Genomic DNA, 23,913 nt, shown 5'->3' with positions numbered 1-23,913 from the left:
CATTGGGTTAATATAATCAATACTTCAGCCATTACAGGTTGATGTTACATCTCGAGACAATTTTCTAACTTAATAAGATTAGAAATAATAAACTGGTATTATTTCTTTGTGAATTGGGGCCTCTGACCTAGTAATTTAATGGCTTCATTATTACAGCCATGGAATGTAGAAAGACCCAGCATGCTCCCTATTATCACAACTGTGCTTTGTCCAAATTATGTGACTTTTAAAATAGCAAAATAAAAACTCACCGAATGATTTCAAAGGGTTGCAGTGGACATTTTTCAATAGACATGGTATGATATGCCAAATCATCCTTGTGATTTTATTTTCAGTCTATTGCACTGTAATAGTACAGTGTAGATGCTTTCACAATTAAAAATAATGAAAAAGAGCTTCCTTGATATATTTTTGGAAAGACAATACTAGCAAAGCTTTCAGTGCTTGGTGCTCCTGCTGGATTTTTGGTGGCTGCTACTTAGACATGTTTACTTTTCAACAGGGAAGGAAAAATAGTGTCTTTGCCATAGAAATAGGGGGCCAAATCTGGATTTTCCACTGATGTCTTCACCTCCGTGGTCGAATGTAAGCCCTGTGGAGGTCAGGATGAACAACTCTTCTGTGCCAGTATATCCAGGATTTCACTCTTCCAGTGATCATTTTCTGATCAGGAGAGTGGGAACTTGGTCAGGAATTTCCTTTCCCCTGCTATGTGACTGTTTTGTCTGTTAAAGTATCAGGTTCAGAGTGGAGATTTCCATTTGCCACATGCAGCTCTGAGCTCCTGAGACTGACCCCAGCTAATCCCTTGCTGGGATGGAAATAATAGCTGCAGCAAGCCTCATGCGGTGATGCATGGGGAAATGCACCCAGAGTGTCTTTGACTTCCTGCCATTGTGAAATTTAGATGGAAACACCATTATCTCAGCAGTCTGATAGGAAATGTGTAGGAGACCCATGCATGTGGTGGTGGTGTGCACAAGGGAAATGTCACCGCAGAGGGCACAAAGGCTTCATGGAGTCACCCATCTTGGGGAACAGGGCACTCACAGTGGCTAAAGCTGTTTGGGGGGATGCAGCAGGGTATAGCTCTTCCTCAGCAACAACATTCAGAAGATGAAATCCTTATTTTATCCTCCCTGTGCAAGAACGCTTCAATCCTACCTGCTAGAAAATAGCTTTAGCATATATCTGCAGTGCAGAGATGCAGGCAAACAGCATTTATTTTGCTCCTTATCTTCTCTCTGCACCATTTCTAACTCACAGCAGTTTAGAAAAATTGAAGGGCTTATTCAGAAGGATGCTAATTCAGTTATCTCTACCTGTAAGAGACCCCTGTGCGGTCATTTCCAAATCTCTGGGCTAAGCTCATTTAGATACACACATCTGTTATTGCAAATGCTTTCTGTAAGCCTTAAAGGAAGCATAACCCAGGATGATAAAACACCAAGGAAAACAGGAGACTCAGCCAAATGGTCACCACTCTGAATTTCTGCCTGAGAGATGCTGGATGCACTCACATCTCCCTGCCTAAGCATCCATCTTTAATTGGCAAGTTTGCAAGGGAGTGAGGATGAGGATGCACTGATCATGGTGCCTTCAGCCCTGTTTAGGAAGGAGGGAGAAAGAGCTGTGGAGAGATAGAGAGACAGGAGAAAAAGACCTATGACAAAACTATCTGACTTTCAGAGTTAAGGCTGTAACCTTTTAGTATTTTGTACTGAAACAATCTAATATGGCTTAATTTTAAGCCACTAGTCACAGAATGGCATATGTAAATCAGTGGATACACCATGCTCCCAAACAACTGCATCATCCTCAAGAGGAAAAATTGAGTGCTGGTGGGGTTTGCTCAGAAAGCCCTGAGCCTGCAGCTGTCAGGGGAGCAGCAGAGAAATGCAGCATTCCAGCATCTCAGCAGGGAGAGATGATGCACATGCTTCCCATTTCATCCCGGGCAACCACGGGCCAGCTGGCCTTTGATGTCCTTAACCAAGGAAAGGTACCATGGATCAGGAGGCGATAGTGGTTTCAGATATGCAATGAGAAGGTCGTGATTGGCAGTGCTTTTGCTCAGCCACATAATCACTCGATTACTTTTTGTCTTTGCTCCTAACTGAGAAAAATTATTTTGTTTTTGCAGTAAAAGAGCGCTTTGATGGTGAAAACACTTTTTTCAGTAGCCAGAAAATCAAAAGATATATGTATGTATAAATACATTTTTATACATAGAAAAAATATTTGCTTTCAGCATGGAATTAACCCTAAGATAGGAGGCATTTATACGACCTGTGGTACCACTGCTAGCTTTGTGGAAACACTATTTTCTGTCTCCTACAAACGTGTTGGCGTTTTTTACGACACTGTATATTTCCAGTCACCCTGCATGCATAACCTGTGCCCATTTAGAAGCAGGGGGCTGGAATAAAGAGCCACAGAGGCTGCAAGCTCAGAGCAGTGGCGGGGTGCTTTGCCTGTGACACATGCCTTAGGCAGCACACACAATGCCCCCTCCTTGAGCAGCCACCACCAGCCTCTGGTTAATGTCTCCGAAACAGCCTGTTAAGACTGTTACTACAAATTAGAGTCTGGATCATTCTAAAATGAAAATAGACTTCTTTCATCTTCCAGATGGCTGTCTGATTGGGAACTGGGCAGGATCACATTTCAGGTTGTGACTTAATGATTCAGGACAATATTTATGGTTATTACCTGACAGAGGGCAGTGAGGAAAATTAAAGCACGGACCCATGCTTCATTTATGACAAAAAACAAATTCATGACAGTTCTGTATATTAGAGGTGGCATCTTTTGCTCGGGGCAAAGTCCGAGCATAGCTCTGCATCTGAGCCAGACCTGCCAGGGGCTGCTGCCAGAGCCTGGCCAGGACGGCTTCACCACCTCTGCTTTGATAGATGTGCTATCCTTACAAACAATCTGCTGCTTCCCTTGGAGGAGGTCTTAGGCAGGCAAGATACAAATGTGAGTGAGAGCTTTCAGAGGGGAAAAATAACATTATTATACAGCGTATTTGCTTGATGGCTGCAGTTGCCTGAAATATTATTCTTCGGGGCACGTTTTTGACATAATTATTGCCACAGGATGATCCCTTCTGGAGAAAACATGGAGTAATTATGCAAGCCAGTTGTAGATACAATTCTGTATGTGATTTTCCCTGCAAACAATGCTCCTTGTGATACCAGCTGGTGGGGGTGCAGGGTATTTTGAAGAAAGGGGCAATGGTGTTCGACTAAATCAAATTGAAGCCGCAGCTCTGCTGGCTCTTTCTTCAAGGAAAGAAATTTAATAATGTTCCTCTCCCAGTTAATCCTTTGCTTTGCATATGAAATGAACTAGCCTTTTTTTATTGTCAGCTTTGAAAAAAAAAAAAAGCTTTTATGAAAATACCTATAACCCACAGCTTTGAGCTCCCTGTAAGCCAGCTTTGGACTGCAGAATTTCTTAATGAAACAAAAAGTTCTGAGAGATGAGAGGTAGCTGCTGAAAAAAATTTGGGAACATGGCTATTCTTCCCATTGCTTAAACTTATTTTATCCCTAAGCTAAAATAAACTCTTTAAATTTGCAGATAGTGATACAAGGAATATTGTTTCAATTAAGAGTATCTTATTTTAGGGAAGAATATTCTGTCCACATCTGTTAAGCATTACTCCAAATCAATCACAATATTTATTATGTAAGAAATATTTTTCCCAGGGGAGTGGTGCTTCTCAGTCATTCTTCGAGATGGACCTTTCTTCTCCTCCTTTTTCCCCCTTGTGCTGTGCCCTTGCCCTGACAAACGCCACATCCATCAGCACCCAGCCACACCAAAACCCCCAGCTGCCTCCTTCCCCAGCCCAGCTCTGATCCTTCTTGTGGCAGGAGCCTTTAGCAGACCACCAGGCAAATCTGCTCATTGATGTTTTACTGCTAGCTATTTTGATTTATGCTGGGATTTGCAGAGCTGCCCCAGGGAGGGAAAACCATGGGGTGTGAGGTATTCAAATCCCCTTGCACAGCACAGAAATATTAGTCAAAATCTTCCAGAGAAAAGGCCAAATCGTGAATGTATTTGGTTTTGTTTAGTAAAATGAGATGAATTTTTGTCCTGTTAAAAAAATCAGAATAGCCTGAGCATTGAGACAATGAGCACAGTTTATCAGCGTCCTTCTGAGTCTTCTACCACCCCGGTGGCCACGAGGTGACACGCTTGGCTCTCAGCTTTTACCTACATTTCAGCTGAATCACACTTATTGTGAGGGGCTGTGTGAGGCTCTGAGCAACACTCCTGGTGAAACCCCCATCCTCAGCCCAAATCTGCCAGACCCTCACAAAAACCCACTGCTGTGTCTCTCCAGTACAGAACCTCCCACAGCCTTGTGCTGCCTGGTGGCTTTGTGACGAGGGCTGGTCTCTGCTACCCCTTCACATCTCGTTTGCATTTTTTGGGCCCCTCTCAGCACTCAGGCTGAACCCCTGGCTCTGCAAAGACTCAGGCTCGACCCAGCACAGCATCTCCAGCAATGGCTGCCTCATGCTTGCAATTCTTTGCACATCAAGCACCTAAGACACTTTAAACACTTTCTTAATTATGTAGTGGTGAGTACCTCACTAAAAATGGGGCTGTGGTATACAATTAAAGGAGAAATGTATAAACTATCTGATGTTGTCACTATCTGTAGCTCAATGTGAAATTACACAAGGAACAGGAGACTCTTGTCTGAAAAATCCATTTTCTTGTCATTTTTATGGCTCTGTTAGGTAATAAAATCAAGAGAAAGATGACTAGAATAACAATAGTATCTCTTCCTGGGTGAAAAGATAGGGGAAGAAGAAGGAATGCAGAGATAAATGTATGAAATCTCTTGTCTAAGTAAACAATCTACATACATTTGCATTTGCTTGCAATCATTGATATAAAATGTTGTCTCCATTAACATTAGGAGATAGAGATATATGTTATCTCTCCATCCCTGATTTAGCTGCCTATTCTAAAATAGGGACTGATGGCTCTTAAACCCATCAAGCAGTCTTGGTTCTCATTTGACTGTATTATTTCAAGTGCCTTAAGATTTACTAAGGAGCATCTGACAATACCGAGGGCTGAACATCCAGATGAGAATAAGCCCAATTAAGGTTTCATTGGAGGGAGGGGAGGGGTCACCTTAGCCTGAGACAAAAAAGGCAGGATGGTACTGAGAAAAAATTGGGGGAAAACATCAGTGGGTCCTATTCTGCCCAGTCCTGCTCTGGTGTGGAGTTTACCCAGTTTTGTATTCAACCATAACCCACACTGAGTGAGCAGGGTGAGTTTTGTATTGACCTGCCATGGGAGAGGACCAAAGACATTGACTAAACATTGATTTAATCCTCATCTCCCACACAGAGCAGCACATCTATCAGATTTGGGGATAAGTTAAGGTTATCGGTTTTGCCCCCAGCTTCTGCAAGTGTTCCCCGTGATATTGGTGTGATACCACAACCCTTTATGCTTTGTAATATATTAGCATAGCTAATAATTAAAAAATATATTACTATGTGAGCTATGTGAGTAGTATTAGCTATGTGAGTAAATATATTACTCACATAGCCAATGAGTTACAAAGTTACAAAACACAAACAAACAAAACCAAAAAAAACAAACACACAAAAAAGTGGAGATTTCACTGAGCAGATTTCCCTATTAAAATAAAGTGCTTAAGGGGCCATATCATGTATCTCTGTAAAAACAAACAAACAGACAAACACAACCAACATCATCCACTGCTTTCTTTCAACAATACATATTGTTTACAAATGAGTGGTGCAGCCAACCCTGTAAATTCTGCTGTGTTCCCCACAAGTCTGTTTCTATTGTAAAGCAAACGGGTCTCACGTCAGATATTCCACAGTGCTTCCAAAGAGCACTTTTCCCTGCTTAAAAAGAAAAAGAGAAGAGAAATTATTTGAATGCAAGGTTTGAAACAGCTCTGCAGCTTTGCAGAACGACTGTGGTAATGAGGCGTTTGCAGGAGTCAATCAGGGCAGACGACTTTCACAGAAAAACTTGATGCTTTTCAGATTTTCAAAGAAAAATAAGCCAATGACAAAAGCATAGAAGCTGCGAGCACATGAAGGAAATTAGTTATAGCAGACTTGTAATTAAGCATTGGAAACTGATCAAAACCATTATCCTGTTAGTTTGTACCACAACTTCTATCTACTACAAAATCAATTACACAAAAAATAAACTACACATGCTCTGAAGTTTTCTCATATGAACGCATCCTATTCAGTCTTTGGACTGCAAAGTATGTTTGTTTTCACAATAAAATATGCAAAGCATCGAGCAGGGAAAAACAGAGATGAAAAGGGAAACAGAAAAATTGGAAGAGAATGTTGGCAGAATAAGAGACTCTATCAGAACCACACTTTCCTACAAAACCAATATTTTTGCAATGAGATAAGCACCCAAGGTTCTCTTTTAGTATATGCATTTTTCCATTTTCATTTGGTGAGAACATTGAGTAAACAGGACAAATTGACATTAAATGATAGAAATCATTTAACAATAACACAAAAAAAAAGAGAATGCAACAAAAATCTGGAGGTTTCAAGGAAATATATACACAGGAAAAGTTGGGCAAAAGTTTGTCTTTTGAAAATCACATGTTATTCCCATTAACTGTAACATGAGATGGATGGTGGAATAAAATAGGGGCTATGTGAGCTGGGATTTTCTTAGAAGACTGGGGCCTGTTTTAGCACATGTTTTATACCAACAGAGCTGTTTCAGTTAAGAAAACAAAAATAAACCCTGGCAGGTTACAGACACCCATCCTTTCCTGGCATGAGCAGCATGTTCCCCTTCCTTCCCAGGCTGGCCCTCTGCAGGGCATCCCTGCTTGGGCTGAGCCAGCAGGGCAGCCATCACCGCTGCCCTCGGAGGTTGTTGCTCATCCTGTCATTCTTGATGGGATGGGATGGAGAGTTGCAGGATTTATGTGACCAAAAGGCCGTATTTCAAAGCTGGGGTGACAGCAGCATGTTTCAAATAGGTCAGCAAAAGTCTTTTGTTGGTGTTAGGTGCTCTGCACAAAAGCTTCGGCAGGTAAAAACGTGCTTGAACATGAGACAAATGTTTGGAAGCCCCTGAAAATCCCAGCTGTGATGTGAGAATTTTCCAAAGCACTTGATGAAGGTTGTCTAACCAAACTGGGTGTTAGGCCTTGCTGCCTGGCCTGGTTCCCTGCTGTGGCTGCCACGAGTGGCTGCCTGTCAATCCGGCCAGAACTTGTGCATCCAAAGAACTGGTGCAGGGATGCAGAGGCAGCCACAGGTACCAGACCTTCACAGGCAACTTTAGCCTTGAGAGAGATGAACCTTTACCATGGCAATGAGCGCCCTGGGCAGTGGCATTGCACACCACCAATCCCATTTGAAGTCAGCCCTCCAAAATTTGGGCTGTAGTTTAAGGGCCTCAGCAAGGATATAAAATCCCAACTTCAGGCTCTTCGCTTTATAAGTCTTGGCACGAGATCCTAAGACAAAAAGCAGAGCAGAAGCAAACAGTATTACTGCTATTACTGTGCCATGTGCACAAGAAAAATATATCAATGTGTGAAGACACAGAAATGAGAGGAGGGAGACAGAAATGATGTGCTTTTAATATATCTGAAGCACCAGAAAATCTTTCATGAGCAGGAACAAGACAGAGTTCATGAAAAGGTAAACCCCAGAATAAATTATGAAGCTCATTCCATTAGAGGTATAAATACCATATGTTGGTGTAGGGTTGGTTTTCTTTTCCTTTTTGCTTTTTTTCCGTTAGAAATAATTTTGCCAGTAGCAGATCTCTTCCTTCTAGGTTACACTCTCTCATGTCATATTTATTGAGGTGAAAGGTATCTGACTTGAAAACCATGAATTTTTTTCTGTTTGTTTGTCTTTTAATTATATGAAACAGATAGGAGGGACTAGATTCAGAGCAGGAGTAACTTGAGTGGAGCCAGTGCAGTTACACCACGAAATAACTCGCCTGACCATTGTTATTCATGCATATGCCTGTATTGTACTGAACCATTCCTGTACCACAAAGGCAAACAGAGTTATGTATGCACAGTGTAAGCCCACTAACTCAAATGCCTGGGGTTGTACCACCATTTGGATAAGTGTGGCAGTTAATATATGACCATTTTGCACATTTTCCTTGAAAAGGAATGTTTAGGGCAGAAGACACAACAAAAAAATTGCATTTTTCATGTTATGTGTATGTGTATTAAATAAAAGAGTCTTGTGCAGGCAATGATATGAGCAAGAAGCAGCAGCAGGGCTGCATTTAGGAAACCACTGTCAGAGAATCTCATCTCCCAGATTGAGTTTGCACTCTTGGATAACATGGCCCCAGTCCTGTAGAAAGGACTCACATTGAACACTGAAGACCTGGGTCCCACTGGGTCTCTCTTACTCTCTGCCTTGCCATTCTGGGCAATCAGTGGGGCAAAATAAAAGGATCCAGTGCTGTATTTCAATTCAGGGAACAACTGCTCCTCTGTGTCATGGGCACTTTTGAGCAGCAGCTGCTATGGGTTGCATTGAAATGTACAGAGAAGAGCTGCAGAACAGGTTGGTGGCTGGAGATGGGACCTAAAGGAGGTAAGTAACCCCAAGCCTTTCCTGAATGTGCCAAGGAGAAGTTGAAACTTTATAAAAGTAAAAGATCTGGAGGGATTTTCTAGTTAGGTGTCTCTAATCCCTTGCTACTTCTGGCAGAGGTCACATGGCCTTTGTAAGCTTTCTAAAAGAAGAAGAAGAAGAAGAGGAAGAAGAAGGATAAGGAGGAGAAGGAGGAGAAGGAGGAGAAGGAGGAGAAGGAGAAGGAGAAGGAGAAGGAGAAGGAGAAGGAGATCTGGATGTTAAGTAGTGGCCTAAACTGGGATGGTGGCTCATCCTCAGGTGATGGACTTGCTGAAGAGAATGGGAGAGAAATATGGAGCAGAAAGGTGCTTAACTATAATGAAAATACTGGGAAATGGGAGCAATAATTTTTCCTTTTTTTTTGGTAAAACCTCTCACCTCTCAGCATCAAGGGCCAAGTGTAAGACAAAGGACAAATATCTGGAATGTTTGCCATGGAAACTGACCAATATGCCAAAAGCTATCTCTTCCACAGCTCTTCCATGCTTCTTGCTAATCACATACAAATGTCACAAGGGTCTTGGGACCACATGGAGCAGTGTCTGGGCTCAGGGGTGTTTAGTCTTGTATTTTCTCATTGCACACCCTCTGCAGTGGATCCATGCTGGACATTCCCCATGGGCTGCTTCCTTGGGCACATCCTTTCAAAGGCAGAAAGGGCAGCAGACAGCAAGGACCAGGAGAGGTGTCAGGAGAAGTGCATCTCTGACAACTCCACCCAGCTGAAACATCCCTGGTTTCAACCTCTTGCTCTGTGCAATATCAGAAAAGTCACAAAAGGTCAGGAAAATGTTCCCAAATCATGTGAAAGTGAGGAATTTAGAGTGAGCCAGATGGAAGAAGAGTTTCTCTGATTTATTATGGACTGTTGGACAGATAAGAGTGTGGAAGAGATAAGGCCGGGTGGGGGAGAGCTTTTAACCCCTCCTCTGCCTTTTGCATTGAACATATTTCAAGGCAGAGAGGTGTCTAAAAAATAAAGTTTTTGTCAATAGCTGCTGCCACATCTGACGCAATCTCTCCACATGCCTCCATGCGCTCATAGCTTGGGAATAAGAAACAACTGTTGCTTCAGGGAGGTAAATGGTGGTGTTAATCATCCAGAGACCATTCCATAGAGCAACATCCAGTCAAGAATTTGCCTCTTGGTAATAGCAATTGCAATCCAAATTCCCAGGTAAGCTGGAAAGCAATCTTGTTGTGGTCAAGTGTGAATATGGACTTTTGTGTGAGAGGATATCTTGCAGCTCTAAGCATTTTGAAAGCATACTGAGTAATTTGCTTTGTTTTCTGTGTTTATAAATACACATCTGTTATTTGAGTTTCCACTTTTGGGTGAATTTATGATGATAGCCCATCTGCAGGAGCTCAGGGGCTCTTTTTTTTCTTTCTTTTTTTTTTTTTTTTTTTTTTTTTGTGGTGATATTGCCCTAAAGGTTTCAAGGAGTCACTGATGATTGCAGCATAAATATTAACCAGGTGGAATCTGCCAGAGGCATCATGCAGTGTGCAGTGATGTGACTTTCAGAATTTTGCTGTCTGACAAAGCTTATGGAAAATTCCCTCAATGGATTTATTTATGGCATTAGATTAAACCAGACTCCGAGCAGACTGCACTCTGTAGGCTCAAGAAGGAATTTCTAATTTATTAGAGACCTCTTTGTTTTTTGCTATCACATTTCAGTCACATTTTCACTCTTGATAAGCAATTGGTTCCTTCCTTGGGGATCATGAGGAGGTAGTTCCTGCCTTGAAATTCTTGGAAGGACAGATAAATTGCTTGAGCTTAAGCTTTTTAAAGGAGCCGTCCTGTAAACACTTCAGGCATGTTTAAAATTTTTTCCCACTCTGCTCCTCTGTTGCTGGAAATACAGAATATTATTTCAGTTTCTTGCAATTTTCTTCTGTCTTGTGAGGTGGATGCAGGAGCTCTCTTGCTTCCTGCTCAGTCCCATTGCTGTCAGCACAGAGGAGGGTCCAGGCCCTTAGAAATGAGGGAAAAAACATTTTTTGGAGATGTGATGGGTAAAGACAGTGTCAGACCTCCTATCATGGGTGCCTGCTTGCATGCCTGCTGTTGTCCAGAGCAACATCAGTGCAGGGTTTTCCTGAGATCATGCTTTGGGAAAAGGCACCAGCAAAATGTGGAAGATTCACTGCCAACAAGCAAGATGGTAATTTTTTTTTTTAAGTTTTCTTTCTTTTCAAAAATTTTTTCCTAATTTGTCTTGGAGGGAGGAAAATATGACTGTTTAAAGGATTTCTTTGCAAAGATGGAAAGTGCTGAAATGCAACTGCAAGGAACCCCTCTGAGAAGAGATATCAGTCTTATATCCAGCTGCCAGTTGAGATTATCTGGAGTGGATGTCCTGAGAGACCAGCAGGAATTCTTTTCCACCAAAGACTGATGGAGGCTTCCCATTCAAATGTTTTAAAAGCTGTAGAGAATTAAAAATAGAAGTCCTGCTTAAGGGGGAGAGACTCCTTTGGGGGGTACTTTGTTTGCTTTGGTTTATATCTCCCTGAGTTGGAATGCAGTAAAAAAAGCGAAGAAACTGGAGTCTTGCAAAGAAACGTAACCTCATACAAAACTGAAGGGTAAGGAGCTCAGTTTGCATTCTGGTTTTATAATCAGTTCTGTTTATAGTAGGAAAGAAATATCCCCTTCTTGAATTCAGTGCATGCAGCTTTTCTTAGCTGCTCCCTCTTTAGGTAAACATTAAAGGAAATATGTCTTCAATAATTTATTATTAAGAGAGCAACTAATGGTAAATGCAGGTGTATACCAAGGGCTTGGGCCCTGGTAAATGCATGCATTTACCATTAGCTGTTTATACCATGCCCTGGCAAGGGCATTTTATATACACCAGCGCATATCAAAGGGTGGCAATTGGAGGTTTTTTTCTGACACCAGGCAATCAAGCAAGAGAAGCCACACAGAAACAGCACTCAGTGCTGGGGAGAGACCTGGGGCTGCTTCAAAACCCTGAGCAGCCTCATTGCATGAGACTGCTTTGACACCCCTATGTGGCCTCTGGAGATGCTTTACATTTCCATGGTAATAGGGCTCTTAAATACATTGGACTGAAATATTTCATATTTATTTTATGCAGCTAATGGACAGTCAGCTAGAATAAATCTAAATACCTGCCCTTAGCTCTAATATATATGCCCTATGTTCAAGACACTATTTTCTATATTTTAAATGTAGAAGGAATAGGGATCTACTCTATCTTTCTTTTCATTTTGTGTTTAACTCTTTCGTGCCATGAACCTTTCTAGAGGTCTTTTTCTATGCATCCGTGGACAGATTTTTCAATCACCAAGACTAAGTCTTGGTACAATGAAGATGAAATTTGCAGCTTTACCTCAGAAGCCATCTCTTCTGTGTTACAGTGAGCAGAAGTGCAGTCAAGCAAAAGTGAGGCAAAAATCTTGTCTGCATTTGAGACTCATTTTTCCCAAACATCAGTCTTCAGAAGACCTTACTGTTCTGTATATCTTATAAAATAAAAGTAGTCTAATAGCAAGCCATTCAGAGTCTTCTCAGTTGTGGGCAGATGCTTCCTTGCTTTGGCAAGGCAGCGGCACAAGTCTCCCTCCTTGGTGTTCTCCCTCTGCAGCTCCTGGGCACTGCTTTGCCTGAGGCTCCTGGTGGTGACCGCCTGCTCCATCACTGTGGTGATCCTGGGAGTGAGGTGTGTGGCACGGAGAGATGCTCCCTTGCATGGACACATGGACATCTGGGAGCAGGGACAGAGCTGAAACTGTGCTGCTCACTATTTTAGTCTGAGATGCTTTGTGCTGTCCTTGGTTTCTCCAAGGACACTCTCAGGTGTGCTCTGTGGGGCTTTCCAGGGCTGCCTTGGGTAGCATGAGGCAGAGCCCAAGAGTACAAGATGCAGAAGAGTGACACTGGCCTTTACAGGCCAGCCATGGGGACACCCTTGGCCACACAAAACGCAGAGGACATCCAAGACCACTAACCCATCATCCCCAATCCCTGGCTTCCACACTCTGAATCTCAAATGTACAGACGGTTCTTACAGGTTATCAACCAAACCAGAGTTAAAAAACGAGGTGTGATTATTACTGCAGTGTTTAATGTATGCAGACAACCCATTTCAGCTGTGACAGAAAGAATGGCTCTAGCTGCAGACGCCCACTACAATGGCAAATTGCTCACACCTGCTTATCACATGTGTAGGGCTCTGAAGAGGCAAAATGCTATATCATTGCTGGGCATCATCAAAATTAATAACTTCCTGCATGGAAACTGATATATGGTAAATAAATTGGTTACAACTGAATATTATCACCCGATGCAGACACAGCTTCCCCTCTCTGTGCCTGTTATGCCAACCAAGACACATGCATGACGCTGCCACCTCCTTTTCCTCAACAGGTATATGAGGGGCCTGCTTCTTTGTTTCTGTGTTCCCATGATATTCTCTTTGTCTCAGAATCACTCTGGGCTGCATTCTTTTCTGGCTCAACTCACCCATTCAACCTAGCTTAGTTTAGTGGCAGTGGAAATGTTATTTAGTTTGTTTCCTCTTTTTTTTTTTTTTTCCTGATGTTCAAGAGAAAGTACTTAACATCTACTGATATTTTACCTTAGTCAGGCTACTAAATATTTGTATTTAGGTCAAATAGTCAGGTAGTCCGGCCGCTAAATATTTGCTCATGAGCACTGCCTTGTGAGCATTGCTCCCTCAACCAGAATGTTCTGTCTGTCTCCTGTCCAGGGGCTACAGGAAAGGTCTTTGAAATTTTAAGCTATCTAAACTATGTTAATGTCACAATTTTCACAACACCTCCTTGGAACACAATTAGTGAAGATACAAAAATGTATACTATATATATTAGATATCTAAATAGTATTTTATTTATTATGTAGTAGTGAAATTACTGTTATATGTTGGTCTAGATCTGGGCTAAACCTACTTTTAGTTCTTACATTCACCTGGCTCTTTTTGCACAGTCTAAGCATGACTCTAAGCACAATTCTCCCCAGAAGTTTGAGGATCAGGCCTGTAGGACAGCTCCCATCTTGTAATAGTAAAATAGGCAAATTTTCTCAAAAAAGCAATCAATTTTTAATTTCTAAACTTTTTTAGGTGATCTAGGTTAAGCAGAGATGCGAAGATTCTGCTTTACAAAATCAGACCTGGCTTTTACATGTGTGTCATCACCTCTGCCATCCTGTTATGTTGAAACAAGAACAGCCCCTGACATCCTTATCCAGGTAGAGATAAGTGTATGGATACACAAGAGAAAAGCAACGGGGGATTAGACTTTTGTGGTTAATAAAACAGAGTTTTTACATCAATTTATCCAGTCAGACAAAGAAATTTTTCCCCTCAGATGACAACACTTACAGTGTTTCCATAAAGACTTAACCGGTGGGACAGCACACTGATCATTTACAGCAGCAATAATTTTATGACTGAGCTCAACTACACAAATCCTATTAAACAACACCTGAATAATTGGTTAGCATGACCAGTGGTTTATCATTTCATTCTCAGTTTGGGATTTTCCTGCTCTGTTGCAGTGCTCTCCCCATGGTCACTTTACCCAAATCCTCATCCATGTGTATGCAGCTCACCAGTGTCCAGCTGCGGGGTGGAAATGACCACTTCAGACAGACAACAGGAATTATAAATATACATTTTTTTTTAATCAGTTGTGCTTACAAGGCAGTATCAGCAACTCTGGTTTACACATTAAAAGCTTTGCCAGCAAAAGCAGCAAAGGTCCCCTGTGGAGACACAGCTTATACTGGCAAAAGGGGTTTTTCTGCTTGCATATTTAGACCACCTCTTGGGATGACTTAATTTACACTGGCAAAAGGCAGCATTTTGTTGGCTTCATTGTTTACCACATGTTTGTCAGATGGGTTTTCCCCCCCTTTTTTTTTTGCCAACATAGCTAAATCGCTTAGGACTAAAGAGTTCTCCTCTTGTATCTGCACAGTGTAAATATTTTTCTTCACACCTGACCATACAAATTAGGACTTGTGTTTCTGATATTTGAGAGAAGACGGAAAATGTATTCTCAGATTTTCTACAGGGTCTTCAGTATGCCTAGAGTCAGATCCTGTCTGGATTACTGCTGCATTCCCCAATTCTAATTAAACAATTTTAGCCTTTAGACAAAACACATACACTCATTCTCCAGAGCTAGTTCTTTTTGTTAGCAGCACATGGAGTTCTCAAAATGAAGGACAAGGGTATCCTACACTTAAGGCAGGAGACCCACTGGCAGATGTGCTACCTGCAGTAATCTGCACAGGGAGGAGGTGGTGACTGGGTTTTAGCCATAGTGAAACAAAAGTAATTTGATTTTAATAGACTTCAGCAATGGCCTACACTGCATGCAAGAGAAAAGCTTCATATCACACCACACTGTCCTGCTGTGCAAATTCTCCAGAGACTTCACAGGACAGGAGCTGCTGTAAAGCTTGTCTACATTTTATTCTTGCTACCCTAATTTTGTAGAATTCAGTGTAACATAGCCAACTGATGAGAAGGATTTTTTCTATACAAAATAACCTCAGGATGTAACATTTCACACTGTTCCACTATCTGCTGTATAAGAGTTTCTTACAGGGATGGTAATGAGCTGCTCCTAGACATGAACCTTTTTAATTTAGAGAGACTGTGACATAGCTGATGGATAATGCAGAAATTCTTAAAACTTTCTGCAGTACCATATATCTTGTTTTGCTTACTGGTTTCCACTATTTACTCTCCCTGTGTTTCTTATTCTCTTGTCATTCTGCCTGACTTGTGAGGGTGTAGAATCCTGCCTTTTTATTTTCCCTCTGATAGAGCAGGAACAGCAAAGAACAGGAGTAGTCACAGGCTAGTCAGTAAAAAAGACATCATCTCCACAGGTGATGATGTTTGAGAAGTTTAGAATGTTATTGAAATAATTAGCAACTTCATTGCCTTTCTGAACAGCATATATATCTATATCTATATCTATATCTATATCTATATCTATATCTATATCTATATCTATCTATCTATCTATCTATATCTATATCTATATCTATATCTATGTGTGAATCCTATAAATCCTGTTTCCCATAGGCAGTACTTATTTCTACCTTCCACACAGATGTGTATGTTGTCACCTGTGCTGTGTGTCACCACAGCAAGCTCATATCTAGGTCACAGTTTCCATTTACAGCTCAAACCATACAAGGATATGCATAAAATGTCCCAAAACCAACAGGTACAGGACTTTCTAAGGCTGTCACTAAGGTGATGATATCTCTTGAAATTGTTTTTCCACATTTTCTGACTCCTGGTGAGGGGATATATTATCATTTCCTGGAAGAAATGAAGGCCACCAGAGCTTTCTGGTGTTCTTTGTGCCCAGAGAAGCCAGGAGAAGTGAATTGGGACAATTTTGGCCCAGGATTTTTTCAGGGGGAGGGAAGCACTGTAGAACTGCACTGAGACTGTCCAGTTGTTCAACCTAAGGTCACCGACCTGGCCAGAGAGGGGTTGGACCAAAAAAATCAACCGAGAGAAGGAGCTGAATCTTAGACAGCAATTGCAGGCAGTTTGAATGCAGCCAGTGTCATCCAGTGCCTGCTCCTTTTTATGGTATTTGGACCTCATTCCCAGGTGAAAAGATGTATGTGTTGCTAGTAGCATAAAATGATGCTGCTTGTTAGCAAGGCAGGAGTTGGCTGAGAATAAAACTGGCAAAAAAGGAAAACTTTCATAGAATATATATAGGAAGCATACATACAAAGAAAGAAGACATTAAGATTTTGAAGATGTTTGCTTCACGTGGAGTGGATTCCCAACTTCCCATGCTGTGTTTGGGCAGGAAGGGCAACACTCTGGCTAGACCATGGGAATGTAAGCATTTACCCCTCCAATAGCCTCATCCTACTGAGAGACAGACTCCTTTGTTCCCAGCCTAGATGAAGGAACTTGGTCCACTTGATGAAACTGGGATGTGTGCCCTGTTTGTTCATGTTCCTCTTCACTTGCTTGTCTCATATTTCAATTTTAAACAGTGAACTTGTCAGATCTGCTCCCTTAAACTCATCCATCTTCAGTCAGCCAGTACATTTGGACCCTGTGGAAATACTCATCTATATCAATATAAAAACTACTAATACTGTAGCCTAATGCATTAAACTGTATTTTGTTTCTTTCCTGTTTAGCTACTGGCATAAGCTCTTTTCTTGTTTAAGCAACGTCTGGTATTGTTTTGAAAGAATTGTTTCTTGGTTTGTTTGGGATTTTTTAGCATAGTGTAGCTCTTCAAGGATTAAAGTTGAAGAAGAAACTTCAAGGATGAAAGTTGTTGGAGGATAAAATGCGGGTCTTTTGGGAGTTGTCCTGGAAAGAAAACAGGCAGGCAATGAGAAAAACTTGGGAAAAACTCCATCCACCTTAGGCATGGGCAGAGCCAGCATCTGGAGAGCCAGAGTGACTCAGAGCATGGTGCAAGAATGATGAAGGGAATTTATGCATCAAAGATTTCTGGTAGCCAGGCCTTGGGAAAGCTACCCAGTGCCTCTTTCCCATGTTTTTCCCAAAAGTACAGAGAGTGGTGCCAGTGAGGTGCTCAGTGATATGGTAAAAGGTTACAATAGGAGAAGAAAAGAGCCAAAGAGACAGCAGAGTCAGACAGACTGGGTCATGTTCTAGGGCTCTGATTTTGCTCTATTTCTACCTCTATAAGACTGATAGTGCTCTCCAAGGCAAATTGTGCCTGCGGGTCTCACTTTCCTAACTTGCAGAGATAAGGTAATATTTACCTGCCTTTATAACTACAGCAGAGAAAAGGCTGTTCTTGGACCCTTGTTCTAAGCAGTAGGCAACTGGGTGTCACACTCTTTGCAGCCCAAGGTTAGTCATCAGAATGAGTAGAAAGAAATCTAATTATAGCTGTCACCTCCAGCCATATTGTAAATGACCCACTTGTATGTGGCAGGGGAAGTGCTCTCACACGTGTCTTCTGTGTGTGTCTTAGTAAGGCACCAGCAAAGTCTGGCAACTACCTACTTTAATGCAATTTTAATGTAACTATCTGCTGTAATGAAAATCCCTAAAATAACATCATGATAACAGCTCAAAACAGTTAAGCACTATTGTAAGCTGTAAGATGTAGAATCATTACTGCGGTATCCTTCCTAAAAAATATTATGCCTCCTCTGTGGGATTTTCGGGTTCATATTAAGCTTATAACACATATTAGCCATGACTACTTCATTACACCCATTTATTCAATGACCTCAGACATGCTGGCTGCCAGCTCCACCTTTGCTCAGCTCAGAACAATAGGTTGTGTGTTATTTAAGAGAGTGAGAGATTTCTGGAAAATGATGCTGCGCCTTGCAGTAATATTTAAGGTGCATACCTTTGCAGGAGGCATGGATGTGTTTCCCAGCTGTTTTCCTCCTCTCAGAATTTCTCCTGGCTGAGAAAGATTTAAAGCCCAGCAGATTCTCCCTCCCTAAGCAGGGAGGGAAGGAGGGAGGGAAGGAGGCAGTGTATGGAGATACCATCGCGCCTGAATCAGAAAGCCCATCTGCACAGCAAACTCTCTTCTTTCCTGGACTGCAAACTGAGCAAGATGTTTTGCAAGGAGTACAGCTTTTCAGTTTTGTGGCCTTTGCATCTCTGCAGACTTTTGTGATGCCTTTCAATTTTTGTGAAATATTATAACAGACTCACTTTTGACTTTCTCATCAAGGCTTCCCTATACGACAGAAGTGTTTTCCCTTGTGAAGAAGTTGGGTGATGTGATTTTTCAAATAGTTTTGAATAAGGAATAGATAAGATTCCCATTACAAACATGGGAAAACTGAAATATGTAAATAGAAGGGAAACTCTTATTTGTGACAATTTTGTTTGGATTAAAAAATAAAAACCCACCATTTTAATTTAAAAATTCTGGTGGACAGAAGGCTGTGAGAGATTTTCCCTGTAGGAACTCTATGTAAGGAAAGGCAGCAGGAGAAAGATGTGGGCAGAAGCATCCTGTAGTGATTGATCTGTGGTACATGACTGCAAAGGGCCTAAAAACCACCCAGTCCACTCCTGGAGCTGTCAGAAAGCCACTCAAGCGTTTGGACAGCCCAGAAAGGAAAAAAAAAACAAAACAGCCTCAGAACTTGTATATTCAGTAATCCAGGAGGCATCACTGCCAACAGCAAATGCTATAAGGGTGCCTCTTTTCACCTACCATATGGATAGGTGAGCTGCTCAGCTTTGGATTTACACTGTTTTCCCCATGGAGCTCATGAGACAATACTCTCTTACCACTGGGAATATCCATGAAAATATGTTTCAATTTATATAATGGTCTGTCTGCCAGTAGAAGAAGCAATATAAAAACACAGAGGTCAGGGGCAGATCCATTATGGAAGGACAGCATATGGCAACACAACCATTAGATGAGCATCTCATACTCTTGAGAAAGCTTTAGGACTGACAAGGGGTTAGGGCAAATATTGGTTCATTGCTAAATTCAAGACTCAAAATGAAAGAATGCAAATGCCTCGTATGATCATTTTTTAAAATAACACTTTTAAACAGCCATAGGGACTCTGTGCAATAGAGACTGAAAAGTTTTGAATAATGCATGCATGATAATTTCCAAAATCACCCTTTAACTAGTACCACATTCTTTCACTGTCTCCATATTCATGATTCACCTTTTGCTAATCCTGATGCATAAGGAATGAAGATAGCCCCTGTGGATAAGACCTAATGGACACCATCCTGGAATAATATACAGAACTCAACATCCAGACATGTGTCTTCAATTTAAAATAATTCAGCAATCATGTTCAACCAGAACCTGATTACACAAAATGGGACTTTTTAACTCCCAGGCTTGGATCAAATTTTAAGGCCAGAAAAAAAAAAAAGAAAAACCTGCTATGTTTATACATTCCAGATACTGTGGTTGAGTTATCTGCACACAAATTTAACTGTTTCTTTGAGCCTCTTATCAGCTCATCTGTAACTATTTTAAATGCTTTACTTTACCTGCCCTTTGTAGTTCCTCAGTGAGTTTTCCAGCATTCCAGAATTGTGATGAATGGATTTCCTGGATCTGGAACTTAATTAAAAATGAAGCTGAGTAACCATGCTACATTTCAGTAAATTGTAGGGGTTTTTTCAAACAGCAACTGCTACATTTTTGCTCTTTTCTTTTTCTCTTCAGGGCTGAAAAGACAAAGGACCCTGACTCAAAAACAGGAACAGCAAGCCTCAGCAAACTGCCAAGCAATATGTCCCTTTACAAAAGCAGTGGCCTTGCTTTTTCCTGTGGTTCCATGCTTTCTCTGTCAGCTATCCTTTATCCTAGCACATGAAAGGCTATCAGCATCTTTTTTCTTGGTCTGTAACAGAAAGGGAAGGAAGATCTGATCTTTAGACTGTCAGGCCCTGAGATGGCCTTGAAAAAGGTTACAGGCTAGCAGACTGCTTTGGCAACAGAAATAAGATTTGGGCACTGGTGAAATGCTTGTGAGAGTGTTGTTTTTTTTTTTTGGTAAATGCTGTAAGCCAGCTTTCCTGCAGAAAACAATACTTATGTAGTGTTTGTATAAGGAACACCACTAAAATCACCAGAGATAAAATAAGGGTCCCCACAGCTCGGGTCTCTTCTGACTGAAGATGAAATCACTGAGATAAGGCAGACTTTCAGAGGTTCCAGGCTTGCCTTGTTCTCTTTTTTTCTCATAGCTTGATTAGAGCTGAATGAGTCTTACTTCCAGTCTGTCATTATAGAACTCAGAGCAAACACCTGGCTTGATATTCTCTGTTGCGACCCATTTTTCACTGATATCAAACAGACTCTGGCCAAAGACTTCTATGTTATGCTCTGAAAACATGAGTGAGAAAGGATGCAGCAAAGAGCTGGGAGCGCTGCCCTTGCCAGGCCTGCTCTCTGCTGGAGGTCTCATCATTCCTCCATCTTCAGGTGTTGGTACCTCTGGGAGATGCCCTGAGGCACGAACTTTCAGAAGGCTGCCTGGTGATGCTGTCAGAGAGAGTGTTCAGTGCCTAAAGGACGGCACCTGCTACAGAGCACAGAGGGCCCCCTGCCCCACGTCCCCCTGCGAGTGTCCCTGGGCAGCTCTCCCTGCTCGGGCTCGCGGCTCTCACGCATACTGAGATAAATTTCTGGTGCTGGCACGGATACTGGAAAACTTGAAAATAGTCAAGGAATTTATAAAATAATCAAGAAGGCAAGTTAAATATCTGAATGTATTTTTGATGCTGTTTTAAAGCCAGTTTCATGACATCTGAAGACTCAAGTCACAGAGGTTGAGAGTCAGAGGTTACTAAGGTTACTTTCGCTCTTTATTTTGGAATCTTTCACTTGAGACGTCTTGGGAACATACTTGCACTGTGTGTGGAGAAACATCTTTAACAATATGATGAGAGGTGCTTTCTGCTCTATCCTGAAATGCTCTGCAACATGGTGAACCCTGCTCAAGAGCAGGAAAGCCTAATCAGTAATTTGTGGGCATCTGAAGGTTTTGATCATAGAGTTGTGTGGGAAAATGTTCTCTTCAGTCCCTGTGAAAGTATTCACAGGGATCCTGACATTTTGTTTGCCCTTCCTAAACCAGGACTAAAAGTCAAAACCAATAAAAATATTCTGCAATATGATTATAGGGAGAAAAGATACTTCTTTAATTAAGAAGCATAAAAAACCCCCATGTTTGGTTACTTGCAAATAATTAATTTTAATGTTAATATTCCCTAGAGTTAACCTCTTTTTCAATACCATACATTTTCAAAACAAGAAATATTATTTTGAAGTAGAAAATGGATTTATTGTTCAGAAATCACAGGCGTGGGATACTTTGACCATTGCAAAACATTTTAGTTTCCTTCCCCCTTCCCAAAAAACACTTTTCAATGAGGAGATTTATCCAAATGGAAAATTGTTTCAGCTTTAACAGAGCTGTGTTTTCTCCAGATCAACCCTTTTACCAAAAAACTATGGTGGGGGTAAAGCCAACGGTGGGACCGTAAAGGCACAGTCTGTTTTGGAAGGGTTTTGTACAAGACCCTCTCAAAAATGTGTTACCCTTGCAGTGCTCTCCACGCCATGGGCACATGCAGCCCAGGGATGGCACATGCTGAGTGCTAGGCACGTGGCCCAGTGAGGAAGGTGTCCTGTGTCCTCTCCACACACTGCAATGCTGCCGAGAGGCTTTGCTCCACTTTTGTGTGAGCTGCAGGCAGAGAGCAAATGTTGCAACACAAATGGAGCAGATTAAGAGCTACAGCTTTCTCACTTTCTTTGTCCTGTCTCCCTGTCCCAGGCGAAGATTCAGGCCAGAGCAATTATCTCATGTATTTCAGAGATGGATGTAAAAGGACACACAAAGCGCCCCATGTCCCTTACCCTCCTCTTCATCCCGTCTGCCAAACACTGACCCAGCCAGCCCTGCTTTCGCATTAGTTCACAGAAATAGCTGATATAAACATTTCTGATGCTAAACTCCTCCAAGCTGACTGCTTCTTTCTCAAGCCAACTTCAACTTAGCTCTTCATCACAAGAGCACAGGCCAGCACTCAGCGGTGAATGTCACCATGGTCTTTCTGGGCTGGAAAGCAGCCTAATGGGTACATGCTGGTGAGATCATGAGCCTGAGAGGGGGCTGTTTGGACAGTTGAAAATCTCTGGCAAATACATCCCATTGAGAAAACAAATTACTTACTTGTAGGAAGATGTATAAACCACTGAATCATCTGCAACAGCACAGGTAGTGTTGTTAGCTATTGCCAGGGAACAGAAATTGTGTGGTAAATGTTGCCAGGAAATTAGGTACCAGAACAAAGTGTCACTGATGCAATGCCTTATTTGCACAGGAACCATTTCAAATTCCAGTGCTTTTTTTGAAAGTCACTTCTTTATGCCTCCAGGTGTTGTGTGCTGCTATGTTCCCTTACGAACACCATGACTCTGTTGGGCTAGGTCACTGAAGTAATTTGTCTCATTTTATCACAACTAAAAAGTGATGGTGATGATGATGACAGTACTAACCTCTCCCAAGGGGCCTGCTGTCATTTACTGAGGATGAAGTTCTGCATCAGCCTGTGAACCAACCTCCAAGCTTTGCATGGCTTCTTTTAAAGACCTATACATATCTAGTAGTGATGTAAATTTCTTTGGAGTTTGGGACGAAAAACACTTGTTGCTATTCAGGCACTTTTGTTTGGAGGAGATGCACATGCCTCAGACGTGCTCAGAATTACTTTTTACAGGTTTGTCCAGAGACAAGCCATGTTTTTAAAGTCCTTCTGATCTGCTCTCTCTGTGAAAAAGAGGGTGATTTCCCCTTGTGATGCTGTGTTTGTTGTGCCCCTCTGTGCAGCTCCCCAAGGAGATAGAACACTCTGCAAGAAATCTGGGACTAGAGCTGCAACCTGGAAAAGCACTAACTCACCTAAATAGTCCCCTGTACACCATTATAGCACCATGGGAGACTCCTGAAGGCATCAGGCACAGACAAAATAAAGGTGCCTGGGGAGTAATCAATGTCATCCTCTTTTGAATTAAGTTGCATTTGAGAAGAAAAAAAGAAATAGTGTCTAGAAATGAACTTAACTTCACAGTAAGAAATAGGAACCACCGGCTCCACTGCTTTGTTTCATCTTGAAAGTTATCGAAATTTTTGTTAGTAATGTTTGTTGTTACCTGACTAATAATTACCAGACCATTTAAAAGTGCAACTGTATAGAAAAGATTCAGTTGTTGTCCAGGTGTTGCAGTGATGGGGACTGTATAAATGCCAGATAAAATTATGGTCCCTGTCTCAGAGAGCTTACAGCCCTGGCACAAACTTCTTCATTCATGCCAGGGTCCATTTAAATGGATGTGAATTCTAAGGGTCCATGGAAAAGTCCTGTCAGTACCTCTGCCTTGCTCTCCCCTGGGCAGTGCTGTGCTCCCATACCAGGCTTTCCCAAAGAGGGAGGCAGGGCTGAGGGCCTCTTTTTCACAGTGCTGGTCTCACTCTTGTCCTCATAACACCATGACAAAGCTTTGCTCTCCTTCACCTCTCCCTGCTCCTCCTTTGCCAGCCTGACCAAAGCCAGCAGCCCTGTTCTGCAGCCTTTCTGTGCTTCACCAACCTTGGAGGCACACACTGGCTGTCCAGGAGGGATCCAAGGTGGGTGTTTGCCACCTCCTCCAGGCACTGCTGTATTCACAGAGGCAGAGG

This window comes from Melozone crissalis, unplaced genomic scaffold (assembly GCF_028551555.1).
Source record: "Melozone crissalis strain CALT ecotype California unplaced genomic scaffold, PUWL_Pcris_2 ptg000016l_1, whole genome shotgun sequence".
Taxonomy (NCBI): domain Eukaryota; kingdom Metazoa; phylum Chordata; class Aves; order Passeriformes; family Passerellidae; genus Melozone; species Melozone crissalis.
Note: the sequence above shows the minus strand (reverse complement) of the source record.